General features: G+C 33.5%; 1 long non-coding RNA gene across 1 annotated transcript; it reads left to right on the forward strand.

Moving 5' to 3' along the window:
- The first annotated feature begins 15,493 nt into the window (after window positions 1–15,493).
- On the forward strand, window positions 15,494–20,378 carry LOC114009887 (uncharacterized). The gene is made up of 4 exons (XR_003551276.1): window positions 15,494–15,527; window positions 17,209–17,268; window positions 18,270–18,437; window positions 20,175–20,378. It is a non-coding gene; the product is annotated as an uncharacterized LOC114009887 (long non-coding RNA).
- The last annotated feature ends 5,468 nt before the right edge of the window (window positions 20,379–25,846 follow it).

Consider the following 25,846-nt stretch of genomic DNA (forward strand, 5'->3'; position numbering starts at 1 on the left):
AAACCGTTCCAAAAAAAAAAAAGTGTGATTTTTTTTTTTTTTTTTTGCCATAGAGTGCATGCACTTGCTGAAGAGAGACACAGAGAGAGACAGCAACAGAGAAAATGAAAAATCACTCCCAGATGGTATGGCCACGCCACAATCTCTTCTCTTTCATTCCCCTCCTGAGATTTGGAGCATGCATGCACATGTGCTTGGCATGATTTTAGAGCCACCGAGTCTAGGGCTCAAACCATGGTTGTCCATGTGGGAGTTCAGTGCTGAATGTTTTTGAGAAAAATAATCTATTGAAATTAACTCATGAAACAAAATTTAGCTGTTGTGAGTTGAATTATTTCTCCCAAAATAGTATATTGAATCTGAATTTGCAGTATCTCAGAATGTGAATTTACTTGAGGATGGTTTCATTACAAATACTATCAATTAAGATGAAGTCATATTGAGTAGGGTGGGTGCTTAATTCAATATGACAGGTGTTCTCTTAAGAACTAAGTTTCTAGGAGATACAGATAACCTCAGCAAGATGACCACATGAATGGGAAGATCAGGCAGAGACTAAAACGAGAACGAGACTGCCATAAGTCAAAGAACACCAGGGGCCACTGGAAGCTAGAAGCAGCAAAGGCGAATTCTCCCCTAGAGGCTTTGGAGAAAGCATGACACTCTCCATACCTTGACTTTGGATTTTTATACCCTAGAACTATGAGAGAATGTGCATATGTTGATTTTAACCAGTCAGTTTGTGGTCATTGTTTTAGAAGCCCTAATAAATTGATACTAGCAAAAGCTGACTAAAACTTTGCCCTTACTGATATCTCTCCCAAACTTCTCTTTCAAATTTTAGAAGTAAACAGTTCTATAAATACAAGGAACTTCAAATTAAATAAATGTTCTAAGCAAAACTTATCATATTTCCTTTGAAAGAGCTCAATTACCTGTACATGACTTGTCTCTTATTGGTGGTAATATCATTCAGTTATCATGCCAACCAGGAATCTAAAATTAATTCTCCACTTCTCTCCCATTTTTTTTTCTTTCACATATAATAAACTTTTTATATTAGCTCTTAAAATTGTCTTAAATTCATCACTTCACATTCTACTATAGTTCCTGAGCTTATCCTCTCACACATGGGCCGTTAACTTGATATATTAGCTCATTCCACTCTTTTCTCTGAGCCATCATTACCACACTCTACTCCTCAGAGAGTTTGTTCTCATTTTCTTTTAAATTCTCCTCTTCTGTTGCTTGTCACATTAAGTTCAGTAATCTCTAGATTTTTTTTTCTCTCACCCCTATTATTTTATGACCACACATCTGATTACTGGATGATTTTACCTACTTACACAGTAATCATCATATTTTGTACTCTTATTACCTGCTGTCTTATACTTGGGAACCAGATTTACTCAGATAACAAAGACTCCTTTTCTATCCAAACTTGCTATACAAAGTCTCACTATTTAATCTCTCCCAAGAGAAACTCAGGAGCTGTGATTCAGGTAGCTATAGCAACTTGAAAACGTTTAGGTGCAAACCTCAGTTTCAGCTGTGTATGTGATCTCCACTTGAATGGCTACAGGTACCTTTAATTCCTTATGTAGTCGGTTCTCCTTTCTACCACCAAGTTCATCTCATCTGCTGTTTGAAACTATCTAATAAAATCAGTCTCAGCCTACTTCTTGGTTTGTTTTGAAATAAGTCTACTGGCTGAAACATGACTATTTGTTGTATATTAGGTGCTATGATGCTCACTCTATTCTCTGCCTCTATGTGGTTCACTGCTGACAGAAACGCACCCTCACCCACCACATCAGATTCCATCAATGACTGATTTATCTCTATGGGCTATTGTTATTGTTCCACATGTGGCATGAGCCACAATTCCTTGGCAAGGATCTTGTCTCTTTCTCTTGTTTCAATTTATCCTCCATCCTGTCACTATGAATTATTTGACTATAGCCTCAGAATGTATTCTTATAAATACACTTAGCAACAGAGCTACGCTGCTGTAATCTTCTAATGTGGAACATTATTTCAAACTGTACTACCAACCACCTTATGAAATAGTAATAACTGTGGAAACTGTGAGAGACGATTTAACCATTCTGGTCCTTATTCCTTTGTCTCTAAAATTGGGAGGACAAAAGAGCACCTACTTCATACATTGTTGGGAATTTTAAATAACATATGACATGAAAGACCTTATAACAGCGCTGAGACTTCATGGTTATTTATACAATTATTATTGTCATATTATCGTCATAATATATTTAAGTGAAAACATATTATCATGAGTATATATGTAAGTTGGTAAACATAATTTATTTAATGTTTATGTTTAATTTCTCATTTTGCATATGGTCTCCATCTCTAAAGTAAAATCACTGGATAAGGCCTATTGTTTCCCCCAAATTGTAGCTAACTCCAAAATGTATTTGTCATGCATGTGAATGAGGAATGTGTTCTAAGACCCACTCACCACCTGGCTCTATCTTTTTCTTTCCAAAATACATTTTTTAATAATTTAGATAGTTGTTATTTTGGGTTTTGTTTATTTGGCTCTTAGGCCAAATGGCTGAGGAATGAGAAAAATGAAAAAAATAAGTAACAATAAACATTTCAGCATATGTCCATAAAATTTTAAATAAACAACTTATGATTCTATTTATACTACTAGAAAGTCAAGTTCCTATGAAATTATGTGATAATATCCAAGCTCAACCATGCTACACAATAATCTAAGCCTTTAGTAATCACAGATAGAATTAGTGAATGTGAATATGGAGTATCATTACTTATACCATATATTTATTACAAGCCATACAAAAATGCTTTATATAATATTTTATGCTTTCACTATACAGATAAAATATTGGGTTTGAGGAAAGTTATGCAAATTATCCAGGGAGGCAATGATTAGAAGTGACATAGCAAGGATTTAAACTTATATCCATAGTTTATACTTCTTCAGTGAATTACAAATTTTACTAACAGGTATTATCAGGTAATCATTTTTAATTTAGTAAATAAATAAGTCACAAGTTAAAAGAGTCAAGATACAGTGCATGAACTCAAGCGAGGCATGCATAAACTGACTTACTGAAAACTCTTGAAACTCTGTATGTGAGGGAAAGAAAGCTCAGTTTATGATAATTATGTTCACTGTACCATTTATTATTATAATTATTATTGCCATAAATCTAATTATATCATTTTTTAATTTTTATGATCAAGCATTTGTGGTAAAAAAATTATATTTCTGGTCTTCAAAAACCATGTATTTTAGTATAAATGCTCTGATCTAGTTCACTCTCACATCAGCTCTGTGTAGTCATGTGGTTTGGTAGGAACAATGTGGCATTGCCAAGCATAATACAAACTTGATAACTTCCTGCACATTTGGGTTTGTGTACCAAATTCTCTTCTCAATGATTATGTATAAATGTCAGCAATTCTAATGGAGAAGCCACATGGAGAAAATAGATGGTCAGAAGGACCCCAGATGTTTCAGCTATACCAGATAAAGGTCCAAACACATGAAGAAAGAGCCCAACCTAAACATTCCAGTCCTGCTAGACACTGGAGGGAACAGAATGTTTATCTGTATTCAGCCCCCATTGATATATAATGGGGGGAAAAGCTCTTAGTTTTAGAAATGTTCTATTGCAGCTATAGAAAACTGAATCAGCAATGTAATTATTATTGCTTTATAAGCAAATAGTTGTTTATACAGTCTACATTTATTCTCATGTTTTGGCTCATCTTATTGTTTCTTTGTTGAGGGTTTTGTAATGAAGTATATGTACTCACAAGAGAGAGAGAGAGAGAGACAGAGACAGTGGGAGGGAAAGTGAGAGATCACCCCAAGGAGAAATGGCCATCCCACAATCCTTTCTCTTCCTGAGATCTTGGGCACAATTGCATATGTGCCTGTTGTGATACTCAAGTCACTGAGTCTGGTACTCGAACCCCATTTTACCATATGGGAGTTCAGCAATGTAACCATTACACCATCTTCTGGCCCCTTGGCACATCTTTTAAAAATTGTTACTCTTTTTTTTCTTTTCGTATCTTTGGTAAACAAATTATTTATTTATTTCCATTTGCTATTATTATTATTTAACTTGATCAGAAAGAGAGAGAGAAAGAAAGGGGAAGGGAGAAAACAAGTCCCCAGGTTGGGGACTAAAACCATGGTCACTCATGTGGTAGTTTAGCACTTTTATCACCATGCCGCCTGCCAGACTACACAGTTTTTTATAATAGGATTTATTTCTCCTCGATGAAATAAATGTATTTAAAGTTCCTCTTAAATATTAAATTAGCATCCCCTGTTGTGTGAAAGTATTTATTTTTTATGTTTTTTTTTTTGGAGAGGTTTTCGCTATAGGGCGCGTGCACTCGCCAGACAGACAGAGACATAGAGACAGAAAGCGAGAAATCACCCCCCCAGGGGGGATGGTCACGCCGCAATCCCTTCTCCTCCATTCTCCTCTCAGGGTCTTGGGCACGCACACACACACGCCCGGCGTGAGATTTAAGCCACCGGGTCCGAGACGCGAACCGCGGTCGACTACGTGGGAGTCCAGCAACATAGCCATTAGCTAACTGTTGGTTCCCGAAAGTATTTATTTTGTGCCTACTTTGAATGATAGTTTATGCTGATCATTATTTATCTTCAGTACTTTGAAGATGGTCTTTCACTCTGTCATTTAATTACAGTTGCTGTTAAAAGTTAAATATGCTATGGAATACTACTCAGTCATGAAAAACAAACAAATAAAACAAGACCTTGGCATTTGATAGAAAGTGGATGTATGTGGCAGATTTATTGTTGAGTGAAGCAAGCCAGACTATGAAAGAGAGACATTGTATGTCTCCAACTTATATATACTGACTGCCTGCACTGTATGGCTAAAACTGAATGATTAGAGGATATAGACACATGGACAATGGTATGGACACTGATGACAGTGTGAAAGGAGGGTGGGTGATGGAGGAGAGTGAGAGTACTAGAATCTAGGAGAAAAATAAGAGAGGCAAGACATTTGAAGGACACAGAAATAGAGGACTGTCTGTTGATGATAACATGTATGATATCTTCAGCTGGACTGGTGGAAAGTATGTTCATGCTGGATAAAGTCATTTTACAAGTTGTAGTGAGGTATGGTGATTGGATATACCAAATAAATTAAATTAGTAATAATAAAAATCTTAAATTGTCATTCTTTTTAGGTTATCTTCTTTTCCTCACTAGCTATTTTTAAGATATCACTAATTCTATATATTTTTTATAGTTTCACTTTCATCCGACTAGGTATATGTGTGTGTGTGTATATATATATATTTGCTTGGTATTGTTTTCCTTTATTTTTTATCGGTGTAATCTTATGTACATCATTTCTGGATAAATTTATAAATATGATACACTCAAATTTTGCTTCTCCCTTAATAGACATCTCATTTTTTAAATTTATTTCATCTATAGTAGAAATTATAATTACATTATACATTTTTAAAACAAATGTTTCATGTTATAACTCTTTTGTTTCTAGTGTACAAAACATTTTCTGATGTCAGTTATAAATACTATTCATGAATTCTTAGTTCTGTGTCTTTAGCTATGAATATTCTTAGATAAACCACTCACTACATTTATTATATGCTATACTATGAATGTTTATATTATAAATATATATATATATATATACATATGTACATTTTCCTTTAAAAAATCTCTTTATATTTCATCATATCCTCAGTGTCATATTTGAGTAGTTATCCATATGTTTTTTACTGATATGTTTATATTTTAAAATCTCTATATTTAACATTGTTTGAAGGAAAACTTAAGAAAATTCAATTTAACAGAGTTTAATTTAGCAAAAATGATTCAAATTCAGCAGCCCCAAGAAAGGCTTCCAAGGACCTCTGGATAGCTTTGTGGTGGGATGACAGGTATGTGCAAGAAAGGAAAAGTGACTTGCAAAAACAGAAGTGAAGGAATGGGTTAGAGAAATAATTTGATAGGTTACAGCTTGATTTTGCTTGTAATAGCACAGTTTGAAACGTGGGCTGTCTGTGATTGACTAATGTGTGACTACTGTGATTGGCTATAACATAGAAACTTGCTAAGGAAGTGGACTTCCAAGTGAGATTGTGGTTGGTTTATAAGACTTCAGGTATCTGAGTACAGAGGCTGTCTCAGGACAGTATAGTTTCGCTTAACAATGTTCAGTATTTTAAAAGTTCAGTGCAAATTCTACATCTTTTCATTTTAAATCTGATGGATTTTCACTATTGGTAGTTTGTTTAAGCAAAATTTCTTGAGGTTTGATTTTATGCTAATTAGTGACTAATCTCTGGGCAAATTAATGAGCTTGAGTTGAATATGGGTTTCTCCAAAAATTGGTTGTTTGTTTATACCAGGAATTTTCCATATAACAATTACTTTTGTATAACTTTTAAGTTTTAGATTTTTCAAACCAAATGAGGAAGATGGGCTCTCAAAGCTGTATCTAATTATCATGGAAGTTGTTTTTACCTGCCAAGAGTCGTGGCTAAAGCCTTGGAAGTTGTTTATGGTCTGTTCCTTTGCTTTGAGTTTTCTGTGATACTCTCAGGTTCAGTCCCACATTCAGCGAAGGCACAAAATCTTTTCTATTATTCTTGTCACAGATGGAAAAATTCAGGTTTCTATTTTTTGGTATGACAAATACCAAACAAGGCCTGTATTTTTATCTTGTTTTGTTTTGTGTATTTTCTGTCTTCATTTTCTGATCATTATGATATCCTGCTACCACTGTTTTGAAGTTTTCAGATTTTGGTTCCCTTTTGTTTAATTTTTGTTTATTTTACAGGCCCTGCTATGCCATTAAAATTATGTTTAATGAGATATATACAGTATATAGGTGTTTTGTATCAGGATGTTTTACAAATAAATATGATTGATCATACTGTCTGAAATACTATCTTTTAATTTTTTTCTATTACTACATGTTATAATTATCACACTTGGTAAATGTTACATTTGTATGTTTAGTAGTCTAGCCATCATTTCTATTCTTTAGAATCTTAGGTTACTTGTTAGGCTCTTAAACAATTGATCAGAATTAAAGTATTGATAGTTGACTTTGGTATAAAGACATTTGGAAACTCAGGCATAGTTTTTTTTTCCATAATAAACACTTCTGAATATTCCCCTAGATTGTCTGTGTATATTCATACATATATTTATTCTCATATAGGAGGGCTTAGAATAAAAACTACATTATATATATTTTATATAATTATATTTATATGTATACATGCATATATACAAACATACATACATACATACATACATACATACATACAAGGGGTGTTTAAAAGTTCATGGAAAATGCATACTATGGGAGAAAAACTGGAGCAAAACCATAAAAATTATCTCTCATACTTGCTTTAAAATATTTGTATTTTTCACTTTCACAGAAAAATGTAATATCCTTCCCAAACTTTTTGTATAGTGCAAAGTTCATATGGTTTTTCAAATGTTTGAAATCATGTATTGGTCTAGAAGCAATAAATTATGGGCCACGGGCCAAATTCAGCCCTCTATTTGTTTGCATATAATCCAGTAGCTAAAAATGGCTTTTGCCTTTCATGTAGTTGAGAAAACTTGAAAGGTAATGAATAAATGACCAGAAGGTGGCATAGTGGTTAATATGTTGGATTCCCAATGTGGGCAACTGCAGTTCTAGTCTTGGATACGGTGGCTTGAAACTCACACCAAAATCTCAGGAAAATGAAAACAAAGGGATTCCAGTTTGGGGAGGAAGGAGATTCTTTCTCTATGAAAGTTGAAAAACATAGTACCCTAAAAAAAAAAAAAATAGGGCAAACAAGCCAAAAAGAAAAATAAAGAAACAATTATGCATTTTGCATGAACTTCTAAAAATATGATCCCTCATATATGGGATCAGCAGATGGTGTAATGGTTCCACTGCTGGACTCCCATGTAGTCCACTGCAGTTTCAGTCCCAGACCTAGAGGCTCAAAACTCACACTGGACTCGTGTGTACGTGCCCAAGATCCTGAGAAGAGAATGGAGAAGAGATTGCTGATGACAATCCCCCTGGGGGGTGATTTCTCACTTTCTGCCTGTCTTGCTCTGTGTCTCCAGCAATTGTATATACTCTTAGCAAAAAAAATCTCAAAATAAAAGATATCTCATATATGTATTATCATGTATTATTATATATATTCACATATATAATATACATGTCCATTATATATGATATATAATATATAATTATAATATATAATTATAATATGATTATATAATTATATGTCATATAAAATATACAATATATTATATGTTAATATAGAATTATATATTAGAGAATATATTGTATAACATATTAATACAGGAATGCCTGTGCTGTACAGAAGTTGATCTCACAGCCACTAAGATCCCTTCCATCTCTGAGAGTCTGCAGGAAGGAGAGATGTAGTTTTGTGTAGCCCTTTCCTTGCTGGCTGTTTGCCAACCATACTACCTCATGCCACCAGGGGGCATGGCTGCTTTAGAAGAAACCTGCAGTTTCCAGAAACAGCCTGAGAGTAAAGTGCCCTCACCTAAAGAGACTACCTACCTGTTAGATCAGGATAGCACGATGAGTCTGGCTTGGTGGCAGCCTGCTGTTCCAGACACACTGCAATGGTAGGTAAAATATAAAAAGGGAAAGCCAAAATATATAACTGGGCTAAAAAATATGTATATTTCTATTTGATCTCTTTGGATCAGAAATAGAAGAGAAACCCAGAGAAGTAAACAGGGATGAAGCTATAAGACCACTGAGTTCCAGGTCTGCAAGCTGGTGGTGTTGTAAGGGAGTTCAGCTCTAACAACAGCCATGCATATATACAAACAAACATACATACATACATACATACATACATACATACAAGGGGTGTTTAAAAGTTCATGGAAAATGCATACTATGGGAGAAAAACTGGAGCAAAACCATAAAAATTATCTCTCATACTTGCTTTAAAATATTTGTATTTTTCACTTTCACAGAAAAATGTAATATCCTTCCCAAACTTTTTGTATAGTGCAAAGTTCATATGGTTTTTCAAATGTTTGAAATCATGTATTGGTCTAGAAGCAATAAATTATGGGCCACGGGCCAAATTCAGCCCTCTATTTGTTTGCATATAATCCAGTAGCTAAAAATGGCTTTTGCCTTTCATGTAGTTGAGAAAACTTGAAAGGTAATGAATAAATGACCAGAAGGTGGCATAGTGGTTAATATGTTGGATTCCCAATGTGGGCAACTGCAGTTCTAGTCTTGGATACGGTGGCTTGAAACTCACACCAAAATCTCAGGAAAATGAAAACAAAGGGATTCCAGTTTGGGGAGGAAGGAGATTTCTTGCTCTCTGTTTCTCTCTCTCTCTCTGTGTCTCTCTTGCAAGTACACACATACTATAGAAAAAAAAAAAATTCTAAAAAACCCACTAATATGGGAAGGTTATATGTGCATTCTTTCTCTATGAAAGTTGAAGAACATAGTACCCTAAAAAAAAAAAAAATAGGGCAAACAAGCCAAAAAGAAAAATAAAGAAACAATTATGCATTTTGCATGAACTTCTAAAAATATGATCCCTCATATATGGGATCAGCAGATGGTGTAATGGTTCCACTGCTGGACTCCCATGTAGTCCACTGCAGTTTCAGTCCCAGACCTAGAGGCTCAAAACTCACACTGGACTCGTGTGTACGTGCCCAAGATCCTGAGAAGAGAATGGAGAAGAGATTGCTGATGACAATCCCCCTGGGGGGTGATTTCTCACTTTCTGCCTGTCTTGCTCTGTGTCTCCAGCAATTGTATATACTCTTAGCAAAAAAAATCTCAAAATAAAAGATATCTCATATATGTATTATCATGTATTATTATATATATTCACATATATAATATACTTTTCCATTATATATGATATATAATATATAATTATAATATATAATTATAATATGATTATATAATTATATGTCATATAAAATATACAATATATTATATGTAAATATAAGAAATTATATAATATATTAATGTGTACAATATAATAATATATTATATATTTTACATATATAAGCACAAACATTCTTGTAAGAAATTATGACATAATATCAGTGTCACACATGGTATTAGCATTAACAAGTATTAAAAATTGTTATGGATACTGGAGACAATGTAGGAATTGGATGAGATATAAAGAAGGGAGTACAAAGAAATAAATTAAGGAGAAAAATAGAGAGGCAAGACATTTATGGGATGGAGAAATGGATTATTATCTGTTGATGATAACATGTTTTGTATCCTCAACTGGACTGTTGTGGAGTGTATTCATGTTGGGTAAATTCAATTTATAAATTCTTAAAAACAAATGTTTTAAATTTGAAAATATAGCCTTCAAAATGAACAAGTCTGATGTATCACACATCAGACTATATGCATCTGAAGAAAACATTAATAAACTGTAATATAAGCTTGAGAGAACTACCAAAAACACAGTAAAGAGAGAATAAAAGATAGTTATCATGATTATAAACACTGGATCTTACACAAATTGATGGTATCTTAATTTTGCACTCAATTTTTTTTTTTTTTTGAGAGAGATTTTTGCTATAGATTGCATGCACTCGCTGGAGAGACAGAAAGACAGAAAGTAAGAAATCATCCCCTAGCGGGGATGGCCACGCTGTAGTCCTTTCTCCTCTTATTCTCCTCTCAGAGTTTGGGGAACATAAAAACACATGCTTGGTGTGAGTTTCAAGTCTCTGGGTCCGGGAGTCTAATCACAGTCAGCCATGTAGGAGTCCAGCAATGTAACCCTTATGCCGTCTGCTGTTCCCCCAAAATACTTTCTTTAAGTAGATTGACAGTATTGATAATAGGAATATCTATCTCTTTCACATTTATTAATTAAGCATGATACTACAACCCAGTGAAATAAATAATGATTTATAAATATGTATCTGATACAAATAAATAGAAGGAAATAAATGGGGGCCAAGAAGAGATGGAGTGGTTAAGGAACTAGATTCCTACATGGTTGACCACCATTTGAGTACCAGATCTCGTGGTTTGGAACTCATGCTGGGTGCACGTGTGTGACGTGTGTGCATGCCCCAAATCTCCAGAAAATAGAGAAGGGATGGCAATGTGGCCATCCACCTGGCAATGGGTTCTCACTTTCTCTCTATTTCTGTGTCTCTAGTGAGTTCACATGCCCTATAGCAAAAAAGCTCTCTTGCAAAATTTAAAAAAAAAGAAATGTTCTTCATTATATTATTAAATCACCATATACATTTATAAGGTATAGTGATATTATATAGTGGCTATATGGCAAGAACCATAACAGAATTGATTCAAGTGAGAACTTAAATGCATTATAAAACTAATGATAAATATGTTGATGAGCAAAAGACTATTTATATGGTCTCATTTATGCATATATGTATATATAGCAATGGAAAGGAAAAATATAAATAATGTATTATATCAACTGATATACTGCCCTGAAAATACAACACTTCTGTGACATTCCTACTAAAAACGCTTAACATAAATTTAATCATGCAGAAACATCGGAGCAACACACATTAAAAGGCATTGTACCAAATAACTGCTCTGTGCTCTTCAAAAATATCAATGTCATTAAGAAAATGAAAACTGAGAAACTTGTTCTTAAGGAGACAGAAGAAATGCACTGTAATGCAATATTTCTTTTGTTATTAATAAAAATATATGGGGACCAGCAGTTAGCGTAACAGCTATGTCGCTGGACTCCCATGTAGTTGATCGCGGTTCACGTCTCAGACCCGGTGGCTTAAAACTCACACCAGGCGTGTGTGCGTGCGTGCCCAAGATCCCGAGAGGAGAATGGAGGAGAAGAGATTGCACCATGGCCATCCCCCTTGGGGGATGATTTCTCGCTCTCTGTCTCTCTGTCTCTTTCTGTCTGTCTGGTGAGCGCAAGCGCCCTATAACAAAAATCTCTCCAAAAATAAATAAATAAATAAATAAAAATATATGAACCTGAAAAGAGCTATAGATATTATTTTAATAATTGGCATTATTAAAAATATTTTTGCTTTGGGAAATACACAGTGAGGTATTTAGAGGTAAACTGAAGCAATGGTTCATAATAACTGTCAAACAATTAAAAATTTGTAGAAAGATATAATTCTTTGGTGAAAGGGGAGCTCTCTTACATTGCTGGTGGGGATGTAAATTGGTCCAGCCACTGTGGAGTACAATTTGGAGATTCCTCAAAAATCTACAGAAGAACTACCATATGCTCTAGCAGTCCCACTAATTGGTATCTACCCAAAGGATAGAAGAATCCTTAATCTGAAAAGTGCTTGTACATCAATGTTTATTGTGGCACTATTCACAATTGCTAAGACATGGAACCAACCCAAATGCCCACAAACAGATGAATGGATTGAAAAATGGTGGCACATATACTCTATGGAATACTATTCAGTCATAAAAAAACAAGACCCTGGCTTTTGACAGAAAGTGGATAAATATGGAAGATTTACTGCTGAGTGAAGCAATGAAGGAGAGACATTGTATGTACCCACTTAATATATACCAAGTTTCTGCACTCTTGAAACTAATTGACTAAAGTATATAGAAACACAGTAAATGGTTGTGAATATCAGATACAGTGTTTGTGAAGGAGTAGAGTATGAGGAAGGACATTTAGAATAAAAATAGAGGGACAAAACAATAATGGGACAAATAAATGTATTATTAGCTGTAGAAGATAATTTTAATAGAATTATCAACTGGACTATGGAGAAATGTACAAATGTTTGAATATTCACTTTGTAAGCTAAATAATGTGATTGAATGTACAAAAGAACAAGAAATAAATAAATAAGTAAAAGTAAAATATAATTGTAAAGCAAGCATGATAAAAGTTTGATACTTGGATGAGCTAAGTAAAATTGAAGTTAGAATTCTATCTTTGTCTGATATTATGTGAAAATTAAAATTTTAAAGGGACATAAGGGTTTTTTTTTTATTTTAATCTTATAGGTTACCCTTTCTCCTACTTTAATTTTAGACTCCTAAACAAAGCAAACAGCACTTGCAAAAGTTAAAGCCTGTCCTTAAAACTTCTGTATGTAGACAATGAAGCTCACCGAAGGTAGTTGAACTTGTAGGCTACCCACCTGCAAGAAAATGGCTAGTGAAAAGAAATTCTGATTTACATGCCTTTTCCCTATAGCATATCTTTCACTGATTTTTGTCACTTGGCAAGAAAGAAGTTATATGAAAAACAAGTCTCTTTAGTGGTTTTCCTTTCAGAATCTTGATAAGAGAGTTAGTTGATACCAACAGCCAAAATCAGGTTCAGGGATTTTCCTGGGATAATCCTTTCTCAATTTATCTGTTGCTATCTATGAAACCACCATTTATCTATCACTCCAAATGGAGTTACTTTTCATTTAACTTTCCCCTTCATCTAAAAATATTTCATTAGTATCTAAGCCTTTTTGTTTGTTTTCTTTAAAATGCCTATTATTTTATATGTATTATTGATTGTATAACTTTCTCTTTAAAAACATTTTATTGTCTCCCTTTACTTTTCAGTCAGTCTAATTACAACCATTTTCATGCATATAATCATCTGAAATCTGAGTTGATTGATTAATTATATTCTGTGTTATATGACAGACTCCTTTTTATTTCTTTCCCCTTGTGTTTATATACTTGATTTTAAAATATTTTTAATAAGACCAGAGGCCTCTTTTCCTTTAGTTTTTTATACCCAAGTTATCCAAGTATGTAGCAAATAATTGCAAATTAGATACTCAACTATTTTTAAAATATAGAGTATCTTTTTTTTAGAGATTTTTGATACAGGGTGTGTGTGCTTGCCATAAAGGTAGAGAGACACAGAGACAGAAAGCGAGAAATCACCCCCTAAGGGGGATGGCCACTCTTCCATCCTTTCTCCTCCACTCTCCTCTCATGACCTTGGGGCATGCATGCACATGCACCTGGCGTGAGTTTAAGCCACCGGGTCCGGGACTCGAACTTTGTTCGACTACATGGGAGTCCAGTGACGACGTAGCCATTACATCAACTGTTGGTCCCTAGAGTATCATTTTTTATACTAGTCAATATTTGTGTGCTTGGCATATGTAACACAATTCTTGAGCATTGGCTTGCAGAAGAAATAGATACTACTCAAATATCTACATAACAAGACAATTTTAGACTTTGTAACATGCTATGAAGGAAATCAAACACTATAATTAATTAAACAGTGATTGATGTCTGTGACAAGCAAGAGAATATTGACTTAAATTAACCACTTCTGAAAAGCTTCAGCCTGACAAAACGACATTTGAACTGAGACATGGATGACTAGGAAAATCAGCTGTGAGGTCTAATCACCTGATTTCAGGCAGTCATGAACATGTGCTTATGGGCAATGTGAGAGATACTTGGAGTAAAAGAGAAAGAAAGAAAATGTGACTGCAACTTAGTGAATGTGAGATAAGGTAAGTTGAGACACATAAGCAGGAGGATTTTAAAGGCAATGGGAATACAATGAGTGTTTTCATCTTGGGAGCATTATAGACCCATTTTTACTTTTTAATCACTCCATATCCTTTATGGTCAGGGAAAATGTTGGTATGAGAGATATATTTAGACAGTCACAGTGATTCCAATTAATGGTAGTGGCATGATCTGAGTTCACAGTAGAGCAGATTCAGTTTGAAATATTAAGGCTAATTTGATTGAGACATTGTAAAATGACACCCAAGTTTTTCACTTTAGCAGGCACATGATAAAAAAGACTGAAGGAGCTATACTAGTTATGTAATGTATCTCTAGTTGGAAGATCAAAGCTATTGCAACAGTCATGCTAACTTTGAACTGTCTGTGGGCATTGCCAAATAAACATGTCATGTGGTTTTGAGGCATAATGAAAACATCAAGGCCAAAAATGTTAACTCAGGAGTCACTGACAGATAAACAGTATTTTTAGTAATCTTTCACTTTCTTGGAATAAATAATTGAATATCAAAAATATTTTATCGGGACCAGCAGATGCTGTTATGGTTATGTTGCTGGACACCCACATGGGAGACCATGGTTCAAGTCCTGGTTCTGGCAGCTTAAAGCTCACACCTAGTGCATGGACATACATGCCTAAAATCTAAAGGATAGAATGAAGAAGAAGGGATTGCAGTGTAGCTGTCCCTCCAGGGGGTGATTTCTCAATTTCTGTCTCTCTGTCTCTCTCATCTCTCCAGTGACTGCACACATCCTATAGCAGAAAATCTCTTTTACAAAAGGAAAACAAAACAAGCAAAAGAAAACGAAACACAGGATCAAGTGTGTGTGAGTGACAAAGATCCAGAGAGGAAAATGGAGAAGAAGGAATTGTGGCGTGGCCATCCCCAGTAGGGAGTAATTTTTCACTTTCTTTCTCTGTGTCTCTCTGCCTCTCTGGTGAGTACATGCACGCTATAGCAAGAATCTCTCTTTAAAAATGTGTGTGTATATATATATGTATATTATTTATTGTAAATATAGATTGATCCTAATGTTTGCATTTATTATTGGTTATCATTTAGAAAGTGAAATATAGTAAAAAATACTATTTAAAAATTAAACATTTTTATAAGGCAATTACTATTACTTTCAAACTAGTATTTTGATTGTAAATGTTATGTCTCCAATAATGTTTTTTTAAATCAAAAACTTCTATTTTGAGATTTTCTTGTGTTAAAAACGTGTAGTGTGTCTTCATTTCATTTGGAAAATAAATATATTTATATTTGGAAAATAAATATTTTTCCAAATAAATAATTTCTCTAATTCGAGATGTTTTATGAAATGACCAATATAAATAAAGATGATTCACAGATAAGAAAACCATTATTTCTCTGTTAACTTTTTGTTCAGATCTTTTACACGACACAAATCAAAGCCAGAATTTAGAGACTATTCTACAAGTATTTTCTCTCAAGTCCCATTGGCTGAATTGTGGCTGGTAATGGTCTGTAAAAGGAAAGACAATTTGCCCCTTGATGGAGATTACTGTACCAAATGTAGCAAAGAGCTTTAGAAAATGTGACACGCTTTCTATTCAACAGTGAAAGAGTCGATTAGTTTCCTAGTTTTTCTTTTTGTACAATAGAAATAGGTCTTGCTTGTTAATTCTCTTAAATCTCCCACATCAGTTTTTTGGTATTCTGCTTATTTCTAAACTTACAGAGTTGTATTTAAGATAATATGTTCAGTTCTATGTTATAAAATTCTAAGTTATTGATAGATAACTATATTATTAAAATCAGGTGAGCATTAAATGCTTGAGACTAAACTGGTTATAATCATAAATGAATGCTTTTATAAGAAAATGTATAATTTCATCAGCATTACTTAATTTATCAATGCTAATTTGTAGTCATTTGTTTCCCAGACTGACATTTCTTAAAAATTAGCTGATCATGTCATTCATAGTGTTAAGTATCAAGAGATATAGTTTTTATTTTAAATGTACTTTATCATAGAAAAAGCAAATATATAAGTATGTGTAAATATGATATGTGTTCATAAACTTGAATCAACAGATAGCTCATAAAATTAAAACATGTTTTCCATCTTTCTGCATAATTTTAATATATCCATTTTATACCTATATTTGAAATAATTAATTATAAAAATAAATGAAAGGAACATTATGTTAGAGATGACATAACCAAATAAATATTTTGTTTAAATGAATCCCAGGTGTATATATTATAGTTCTTATGAAACTTGCTTTCTGTATTATAGTTAAGAAACATTACTTTGGTAAATGTAATCTTACAGCAATGTCTCTACAGATGCTAATTTAAAAAGATGTATTTAAACAAATAGCCCCTTTCAGAGGTGTCATATTTTGTGTGCTTATAAGTTTCTATTATTGTAATGAACTACTTAAATTAGAAATGGGTAGAAATATTTTTTATTTAATGTAGCTTCTTATATGTAAAAAAAATTATAGAAGATGAAACGAAAATTTTATCTATTTTAACTGAAGTATACATGTAATATTAATATAGTACTTTAATATAACCTAACATACATAAAGTTCTTTTATGTAACATAGACTGAAATATTAAGTTCCAGCTGTTTACTATTATAGGAACTCCTGATCTTGAAGAGAGACATTAATGCTCCATGGATATTTACAAATCGACAAAAGGTATTATTTCACAAAGCGTTTATCTCATTCATTCAGCAGATATCTGCTGGGTGTCTTCTTTAGGTATTGACTGGTTTGGCCACTGAGAAAATAAGAACGAGTCCCATTTGATTTCTGTACAAAAGACTGATGACATGTGAACAAATGCTGTACTTCACAGCGAACTATGCATGAAGGGGGCTAGGGGTATAAGACACATGGGAAAGTATCACTCTCACAGAAAATATTTCCATACTAACACTTGAGCCACTTATGAAGAGACACATTTGCTAATCCTAGAGTGACAAAAAGGACACAGCATAAGCAACACATACGGACAGGGAAAGATTTACCCTTCAGGGAAAATGAAAACATTTGTCCATGGCTGGCATAGAGGGTACGAGGACCAATGGCATAAAATGATACAAAGATAAAGTCAAAGTTGAGGTCATAAAGGGCTTATGCTATTTTCTCAATTTCTCAGTTTCTAGCTGTAACACCATCATTTTTAAAAATCACTCCTTATTTTCTTTCATTGCTGTATCCTTTCAATGGGTTCATCAAAATATAGTTTCTCCTACCATAGTGTATTCCCTTCTACGTGTTAACATTTTAGACTCACTTTGCTAATATCCACACTCTGATAATTAATATATAACCATCGTGGAAAAATGAAATAATTTAAAACCTCTCGTTTTAGTTTTCCTTGAGAATTATTGGATTTAGTCTTCACTAGTTTATGAATAGTTTTTGTTTGTTTGCTTTTATGGAAATTGAATCCAATTTTTAATCAGAATCTCTAAAATTTAGGTAAAATACTAAGAGGTAGAGTTGATAAATTTTCTGGTTTATATATTTCTTGTAGTTCTCATAATATCTCTCTCTTCCTCACGCTTCTCCCTTCATGTAGGGGAATACCATTCTAGTAACATGTGCTGGAATCTGGGGACACAAAGTTTTCTAAATCAACTTTTAGACTACCTACTTTTAGACTATCTACTTCCTTATTAACATTAATATAGTTCTTTCATTAAAGGATTTCAAAAATTATGGACCAGCAGGTGGTGTGCAGTTTTAGGCACTGGATACCACAAGGCTAATGGAGCAGTTCATGTACATGCACGTGTAAAATCCCAAGGAGAGACTGGAGCACAGAAAATTGCTGTGTGGCTGGCAGTTCCCCATGGGCGGTGAGTCTTTGTTCTCTCTCTCTGTCTCTCTGTCACTCTGGCAAGTGCATGTGCCCTATAGCAAAAAACAACAACAGAAAAAAAAAAAACTTAAAAAATTAGGAAAAATACAGACCTGATTTTCCCTAATTTCATTTTTCATATTACAACTTTAGCAAATATGCATTTAGGTTTTACGTCTGATGAAAAGATATTCAATGTAAGTCTGTGACAGAGGATTATATGCAATTACAAAGATAAATAACATATTATAAAATGTCTGTATCACTGAAAAACGGTTAGTCTGTATCATGGAGTGCATTATGCTTCCTCCTCACTAAGACTGAAGTCTTAATCCACAGTACCTCTGAGTGTGGTTGCATTTAAAAACAAAACAAAACAAAACAAATCTTTGAGTGGGTAATTAAGCTAAAAAGTAGACATTAGATCTAGTCCTAATCCAATATGATTATAATATTTGTAAGAATAAATTTAAGAGATTGGGATATATAGGAGACCCCAGGAAATTGCAAACACAGGAAAAGGCCATATGGGGACACAAGGAGATGGTGGCCATTTGCAAGCCAAGAAGAGAGGCTCCAAAAGAAAGAAATCCTGTTGACACATTGATCATGGACTTTGATCATGGACTTTGATCATGGACTTTGCCACTGTGAGAAAATAAATGTCCTTAACTACCCAGTTTATGGTATGTTCAACGACAGATTGAGTAGATTGATGCAATCTTCCTCATATGCAAAGCAGTAGAAAGGAAGAAAATAATTCCCCCAAATCAAATAGAAAAATAGGTACACGACATGAAAATACAATTACCAGAAAATACAATCATTCCCTAAGCATGCAAAATGAATCGACTTAAAGTAAAAGTAACATACATAAAAGTTAAACCAAGATGCTCTATGTCATTTGTTCAGATTGGCAAAAATCTCACTATGATATGAAGAAATATAAGAGCTTCAACCAAGGCCAACTGTTCCTATGCAAGTATAAAATTTCCAAATGATGCTTATAAGCCAACTATAAGCCTGGTAGTTGGTTCTAGCAGCATAAATTATTCTAATATAGCTAGGTAGGGTATTACCTTTCCTTAACGTTATCAGAAATATATAGAAGCCTGGTGGTCATGGTGGCACAGATGTGCTGTGCTAGAGGTATATAGAGCTCTGAGTTCAAATTCTAGATTGACCTGAATAGGCTGGCTACACTAGTGATCCATCCTGCTTGGTTAGAAGTTTGGAGGGCATCAGGTGGTAGTGAGGTGCTATTGGAGATGCTCATCTCTCAGGAACTAAACAAACATACAGATATAAATATGAATATATATATGAAATTAGAAGTGTCCTATTAAGAATACAACATAACAGCCTATACATAAACAATAAAAATTCCTAGGTAGCATTTTTTAAAGCCAAATATCCACTGTTTAGTTCACTCACATACATTGCCACTTGTCTCTTTCCTGGTCTTTCACTTAAAGACCTGGTTCATCTCATTATTATTTGTTACAAGTCTAACTTGCCTCAAAAACATAAAGATAGTTTTGACCTCTCCGAGACCCACAGATAAATCTTCATCAGGACACTTTGCTCATTCAATCCCTAGGGCAAGCCCTTTAAAAACCATGCCCTTGGATTGGAGACACAGGCAGTAAAATCCTCTTAGATTTTTCCCAATAGATCTGCCATTTCTTCCTCCCTTAATGCTCACTTCTTTCTTTCCCCTTACTTTTTTCTCAAGAGGATAACCTGAAAAGAAAAAAACACTGATGAGTGTCCAAATGCCAAAGGAAGTTCAAAGCCTTGATTTCCATCACTGACAAAACTCATTGAATCTGTACATGGCTTTCCTGGGTCACGTCTCTATAGCTCTGAAGATTTGCTGTACAAAGGGTCTTCAAAGTTTACAGAAAATGTGTATTATGAAAAACTATGTGTGAATTTCAAAGTTGTCTTGCAGCAAAATAAACTCATATTTTAATTCTGTTTCTCCACAAACTTTTTGAAATATTCTCAAATATAAAATTCCTGCCTTAATTTGCTTGTATTTTAGTCATACAGATAATTAACTGAATGAATAAAGTTTTTCTAACCTCTGACCAAATATGCATTTCTAAAACTTGCATATATTTAAAACAATTTCTATGAAGAGAACATGATATCTTGTAACTTCTAGAAAATTATCAATTTTCTTAATAAATGACATATCTTTATTTAAAGCATTTATTAATATTATAATCATAACTATATAATTTCTTTTTATAATACATTGTATATTTTAAGTAATATAAAATGTAACAGTTATTATGGTGTGACTTCATTTCACACATATATATGCATATGAGTAAGCATTTGAATTCACAACTGTAAGTGGGTCCATGAAAACTGAATGAGAAACTAGAATTTGGAGTAACATGCTATATTAGAATCACAGAATTGTGTTTATTGCAATTCTTACTTGGTCCAAAATTTATTTATTGTCTAATAGTATGACCACTTGTATTCAGAAGATATATTATGACATATTAAAAACATAAACCTTTTTGTATGCCATGCCTAAACTTTAAAGTATTGCATTATTTTTAAAATTATAAACTTATATTTGTTTATTTTCCATACAGTTAAATTTTCTTAAATTAATCTTACACCTCTACATTGAATATTATCATTTTTAGACTTCAATTATATGTTTTAGGTGAAGCAATGCAAAATATATTACATAAAATTTTATTTTGAGTAATAAAATGAAAATACTCACTACAGAAAGTCAACTTTCTCTTTTCCTTGTATTTTTTTATCTGTTTTTATTTTAAGTAAAAGAGGTATAAAAACATAGCTAATAACATTTTAAAGACAGTTTGAGGCTTATATGGCCATCCAAGCATTCTTAATTCTATTTTACATTCAGTTCTTTGAGATCCTAAGTCTGTAAATTCTTATTTGTGCTTATGGTCTTCATAGATGTTGAAGAAACTTTCAATTATGTCCACTCTTTTGAGTCTGTGTAAATGTTAAACCAGAAATCTCTGAACATTGTAACACCATGAACAAATGCTATAATTAACTTATTTTAATTAGAAAATCATGTATTAAAAACTAGTGCATCAAATATAGTTTTATTCTTAAAATATTCTACTTTGATACATTCTAACCATTAAATTAAGTATCTCACATGTAGTCTATTGGTCAAATAAGGACTACTTGTAAATTTTATAAATAAACTTAAAACTTTAAAACGTTATTTTATGATATTTTCTTTGAAAATTGGTATTTCCATAAATCTTCATATGCTGGGCATGCAAAACAATCATAATAAGATAGTAATACATAAAGATTAAGCACTCAGGACCAGCAGATGGTAGGGTGGTTAAGGCAGATTCTCATATGCCTGACCATGGTTTGAGTCCTAGGCCCAGTGGTTTGAAGATTACACCAGGCACATGTTAGTGTGAGCCCAGAATCTTGGGGGGGAAGAAAATAGATGAGAATGTATTGCAGTGTGGATATCCCTCCAGGGAGCAATTACTCATTTTTCCTCTCTCTACCTCTCTCTAGCAAGCTCATGTGTCTTATGGACCAAAAAATAAATAAATAAATAAAAATTAAGCATTCTGTGAAGATACAATGATAAAATGACACAACTGCAGAACAAAAAAAAATAAATATGTGTGTGTGTGTATATACATATATATATTCTTGACTATATGCCTGGTAAAGGATGAATATCTAAAATAAGTAAGAAAAGAAAGAAATACTCACTAACAAGAAAAAAAACAAAAACCTTATTAAAAAATAAAGGACCCGAATACACACTTGTCAAAAGAAGACTTATAAATAACTGACAAATATATAAGAAAATTCTCAGCATTGCTAATCATGAGAAGAATCTAAATCAAACCCATAGTCAAATGTAACCTACTACATATGAGGATTATTATTATAAAGTTTAAAAATGCAAAAGTTAGATCCTCATTTCTCATCATATGCAATAAATAAACTCAAAATGAGTAGAAAGCTTAAGTTCAAGCCTGACAATATGAACCTATTAAAGTTCATATTTCTATAAGGAATCACCATGACATTGGTTTAGGCAAAGAATTTTTCAAAAAAAATCTTAAAATCACAGACAACAAAGAAAACATAGATGAATGGATTACATCAAACTAAAAAGCTCTGCACAGCTAAAGAAAGTCAACAACTCAATGACACAACCCATGGAATGGGAGAATATGTTTTCAAAGTATAAATCTGATAGGTCATTAGTACTCACAATATACAATAATTCACACAACTAAAGACAATAAGACAAATAACCTAATTAAAAATGGTCAACATACCTGTACAGACATTTTCAAAGAAGATACACAAATGCCCAACAGGTATATAAAAATACTCAGCATCACTAATTATCTTAGTTAACTTAATACAGCTACCCTCCTCACTCTGATGGGCTGCTGTCATGCTTTGTGCCACAGTCTTTCTTCAGAAAACGGAAGTCTATATTCCTCTGCTGGCTTTTCTTAATAGCCTTTATTCTTAATTGTTCTGAGAGGAAAGGGGAGCATGAGGTATGAAAAGGAATATGAGGGACAGAAATGGAATGATGTCAAGGAAATAGAGAAGTAAATGTGAAGGAAAAAGAGTAAAGAAAGAGCACTCTATTGAACTCATATTTCATTATTTAAAAATTGAAGGTTTATGGGTAGAGGAGATACAGGCCAAAATAATGCATGCAAGGTTCAGATATACATTGTGTTCTGGAGTGAAGAGGAGCAATGCTGTGGTCAGAGCAAAGCCGTTGGGTGCCTGCATAATGAGAATTGTGGTCTGGTGTGGTCAGTGTGCATCTGAGTTGAAGAGAGCACCACAGCGGTGGAGTAGGTGGGATGCAAGCCAGAATAGGACATTCAGCCTGAATGGGATGAAGGGCACACTCATATTTATGTTTGGGATGTAGTATGGAGTATCACGCCCTGAGCATGATGTACAGGCTATTCAGATTACGTGTGTGGTGGGTGGAGCAAGAGTGATATATGTCGTATGTAGTATATTCTAGAAATATGTATAATAAGTAAAGTTGAAGATTCTTTTTATCTTTCTTTTTTTTTTGTTGTTTAGATTTTTGCCATAGGGCACATGCAATCATGAGAGAGAAAGGCAAAGAGAGAAGGAAATGGCTATGCCATAATCTCTTTTTCATTCTCCTCTTGGGATTTTGGTCACTCACACACATGCACCCCGTATGTTTTTAACTGCTGTATATAACTGCTGTATACAGGACTTGAACCACAGAGTCAGCTGTGTAGGCTCTTGCTGTTTTAACCTCTATGCCACCTGCTGACTCCAATAAACCTTTAGTTTCCATAGATGTAAGGCGATGCCTGAATCCTTTACTCAATGAGTGCTGAGAATCTCAACAGATTTTGCTCATGATTTTCAGTTTTTAATTTAAAAAACATGAAAGTAAACTTGGTCTTGGACTTCTCATGTATGCAATTTGTTTTGGGGCATTATATTTCATGCAATAGATGTTTTATTATTTCTATCTATTTCAGCTGATTACTTCACATAGTTTTGTAAATCTCATCATTGCTGAACACATATGAAAATGATTAAAACATGAAAGAAAATGTCAACAAGCATGTAGAGGAACTCTCATCCATTGTTGTTTCTTGTTAAAATTCTATATTAATGAAAAAATGCTTAGTGGTAGCTGCTAATCAGTAAATATATTAAACATACTGTATTAACAATAGTACTAAATAAAATACATGTAGCTATGTTTATACTTTATATATAGTCACACACACACACCAAATGGTTATATATAATGGCCATCAACATGTAAATATGAGAAGTTTTAAAAAAGTTTATGAAAACTTATATTATGAAAAAAATATGCATGGATTTTATGTACATTTTTACACCAAAACAAACTTGTACTTTAATTCCATTTATTCATGAAGTTTTTGAAGAACCCACACACGAGTGTTCATAGCTGCTCTATTTGTAAGGAGCTGACTGTAGTGGAAAGCTATTGGGCAGCTTTTGACAAGAGTGTAGTAAGATTAGATTTACATTTTTGTTTCTGAAGAACAATCTGCCCCCAGTGTGATGAATGTATGGTAGGGGACAACACTGAATACAGTAAGAATGTTGTTTTATTTGTGCATGTGAGAGAAAATGGTCATTTGAATGTGATGTTTTGAAACCAAGATGGCACAAGTTACTCATATTTGGAATATATTTTTCTTGTATTTGATATGTACTTGCAGTAGCAACAAGATGATTTTTATCCTGGGAATAGCATTAGACACAAGAACAGAGAAGAAAGAGAAGATATCAGCTATTTTCTCATTTTCTTGGATATTGGTCTAGGTTTAGACAAAACTGTAAACTATGTAACACATACATTTCCTTGTCATTTATGTTATCTTTTCACATAGCAATTTTCCAAATTTCTAGGCATCTAGTGTTCTGATGCTATTTGAATTTATTGTTTTGTCATCAAAGTAAGCAGTAAACACAAAATCTTCAGGTCCAAGTTTACTTCTCTATAGCATTTCTTAAAACATACATTAATTTTGGGTAGGAAAAAAAATGATTAAGCATATGAAAAGGATAGAAATTTTAGGGGTTATTTTTGTTTGTTTGTTTGTTTGTTTTCAGTTTCTGAAGACTGATAAATCAACTCCTACCTAGACAGTTCTCATTTTTTTATTGTTAGGAAAGAATTATGACCTTGTACAGGATGACGTTACATAAAGCAGCTACAAGTATAAGTATTGAAAGTGCACAGGAAGAATTAGTGACTCAAGCAGGACAATTACAGTAATTCAGAGCATAGCAAACATCATAAGTATCAAGAAAGTTATAGGAGTTCATTTTCTCGAAGTCTTAGGGGGTGGCATAGGGGTCATAGCTAGTTACTAAGGCACATTGTGAGCCTTGCACTGCAGTGGAGGATTCCTACCACTGTTCTAAAAAGCCATAAGCAAGAAGCCCTTCGTGTGAAGACAAACATGTTAGAATACGGAAGGTCCAGAAAGAACTGTACTTCCGGCATGCACACACATGCATGTGTGTGTTCATTGGAAAGCAGCGTAAAAAAGCAAAGTAAAAGCCTTCGTGAAATTTGACATAGAAATTATTTTCTCAAGCCAGTGAGTGAGTTTTTACTTGAATACATTCCTGAATTCAAACAATCCCTGATCTAAATTCACAGAGTTCTGAAACTTTTTTATTTTGTTTTGTTTGTTTTATTTTGTTTTGTTTTGTTCCCTTAATTGCTCCCACAGAGGCAGTACTTGGAGTTTTGGTAGGGAGAGAGTGTTGAGTTGGCTTGGGAAGAAGGGAGGATTGCAACTATTTGTAATTCATGTATTTAGAAATCGAGTCCTTCTTGCATTCATG

Source organism: Tupaia chinensis, unplaced genomic scaffold, assembly GCF_000334495.1.
Source record: "Tupaia chinensis unplaced genomic scaffold, TupChi_1.0 Scaffold000658_1, whole genome shotgun sequence".
Taxonomy (NCBI): Eukaryota; Metazoa; Chordata; class Mammalia; order Scandentia; family Tupaiidae; genus Tupaia; species Tupaia belangeri.